Genomic DNA, 2,573 nt, shown 5'->3' on the forward strand with positions numbered 1-2,573 from the left:
CGGTTTCAATCAATAGAGTTTTCAAAACACATTCCAAGGATGCACAATGAGGTTGCCGACGCTTTTGCCACTTTGGCGTCAATGTTGCATCATCCGGACAAGGCTTACGTGGATCCGTTACAGATTCAGGTTCGAGATCAGCATGCCTATTGTAATGTGGTGGAGGAAGAGTTTGATGGGGAGCCATGGTTCCATGATATCAAAGAATATCTCCGGATGGGAGTATACCCGACACAAGCTACAGGGGATCAAAAGAGAGCAATTCGATGCTTGTCAAGCGGATTTTTCTTCAGTGGAGGAGTGTTGTACAAGAGAACCCCAGATCTCGGGTTGTTGAGATGCATGGATGCCAAACAGGCTACAGTTATCATGGCTGAGGTACATGCGGGAGTTTGTGGACCTCATATGAGTGGATATGTGTTGGCAAAGAAGATCCTTCGGGCAGGTTATTATTGGCTTACTATGGAACGGGTTGCATCAGTTTCGTGCGCAAATGTCACCAATGTCAGATACACGAAGATTTAATTCATTCTCCACCATCTGAATTGCATACAATGTCAGCACCTTGGCCATTCGTTGCCTGGGGAATGGATGTTATTGGACCGATTAAGCCAGCAACATCAAATGGGCATAGATTCATTTTGGTAGCTATTGATTATTTCACTAAATGGGTGGAGGCAAAAACCTTCAAATCCGTGACTAAGAAGGCAGTTGTCAATTTCGTGCATTCGAATATCATATGCCGGTTTGGGATCCCGAAGGTAATCATCACAGATAATGGTGCCAATCTCAATAGTCACTTGATGGCCGAGACATGTCACCAGTTTAAGATCATGCACCGCAATTCCACCACATATCGTCCTAAGGCAAATGGGGCAGTCGAAGCAGCCAACAAGAATATCAAGAAAATACTTCGGAAAATGGTAGAAGGGTCAAGGCAATGGCATGAAAACTACCTTTTTCCTTGTCGGGTTATCGCACTACTGTCCGCACTTCAGTAGGAGCGACTCCCTATTCGTTGGTGTATGGAACCGAAGCAGTAATACCCGCAGAAGTTGAAATCCCGTCCCTCCGGATCATCGCTGAGGCGGAGATTGATGATGATGAATGGGTTAAAGCCCGCTTGGAACAACTAAGTTTGATTGATGAGAAGAGACTGGCAGCAGTGTGTCACGGTCAGTTGTACCAACAGAGAATGGCAAGAGCATATAACAGGAAAGTGCGCCCGAGGAGGTTCGAAGTCGGACAGTTGGTGCTGAGACGTATCCTACCTCATTGGGCTGAGGCAAAAGGAAAGTTCTCCCCAAACTGGCAGGGGCTATTTGTTGTAACCAGAGTTTTGTCCAATGGCGCTTTGTATCTAACGGATGTGGAAGGAAAATGTGTACAAATGGCTATCAATTCAGATGCAGTCAAGAGATATTATGTATGATTTCTTTATCTTTGTGTACCTGATTGTATTTAGCATGTTTTGAGATTGAAATGATGAAGGCGTTTTGTTCTGCTATCCAAACACTTTATCCTTTGTTACCCCTTTGAGCCTTATTATATTTTCTTTCGTATCCCTCTTTCGGAATCAACAACAATACTTGAGAATCGAACGGGGAAATCAAGCGGGGAAAACAAGAAAAGAAGAAGAAAAGGAAAAAAAAAGGAAAAAAAAGAAAAGAAAAGAAAGAAAAAAAAAGAAAGAAAAGAAAAAAGAAAGAAAAGAAAAGAGAAAGAAAAAAAAAAGAAAAGGAAAGAAGGAAATGAAAAAGAAAAGAAGAATAGTAGAAAAGAATCACCGCAACAACGAAGCGATCTTATGGCCTGAACTACGTTTGACTTGATCCCGAAAGGGTACGTAGGCAGCCTCGCTGAGGTTCAGTCACAACAGAAGAAAAATTCAAGAATCCCCAAGAAGGAAACTGGGGCAGAAGTTATGGTTGGTTCAAGAGATACGATTCCGAAAGTGTAATGTCGAACCCACGTTTGAATTATTTTGAGCTTTTATACCTTTCTTTCTAAAACCCATCCAAAGGCCACATTACGGTCCAAAGAAAGACCTTCTGATCAATTTCATGAAATGTCAATACGGGCAGGTAAAGTGATTCATGTTGGGGACAATACTCTGGTGACAGAAGGAAAATGAGGAGAATAAGAGAGTCTTATTGGTGAAAGCTCTCACGGGCACTGTAAGGCGACGAGAGTTGAGAGAAATAAAATGAGAGAATCTTATTGGTGAAAACCCTCACGGGCACCGTAAGGCGAAGTGAGTTTGAGAGATATTAAAAATGAGAGAGTCTTATTAGTGAAAACCTTCACGGGCACCGTAAGGCGAAGTGAGTTTGAGAGATATGAAAATGAGAGAGTCTTATTGGTGAAAACCCTCAAGGGCACCGTAAGGCGAAGTGAGTTTGAGAGACATTAAAATGAGAGAGTCTTATTGGTGAAAACCCTCACGGGCATTGTAAGGCGAAAGTGAGCTTTTCAGATGGGCAAATGAAAGAAGTCTGTGGTTGAAAGGTACTCGAAACAGGGCAAGTCAAGCAAGGTTTGGGTTTGGGTGAAAGTCAGGTTTTGAAAGTATA

This window comes from Nicotiana attenuata, unplaced genomic scaffold (genome assembly GCF_001879085.1).
Source record: "Nicotiana attenuata strain UT unplaced genomic scaffold, NIATTr2, whole genome shotgun sequence".
Lineage (NCBI taxonomy): Eukaryota > Viridiplantae > Streptophyta > Magnoliopsida > Solanales > Solanaceae > Nicotiana > Nicotiana attenuata.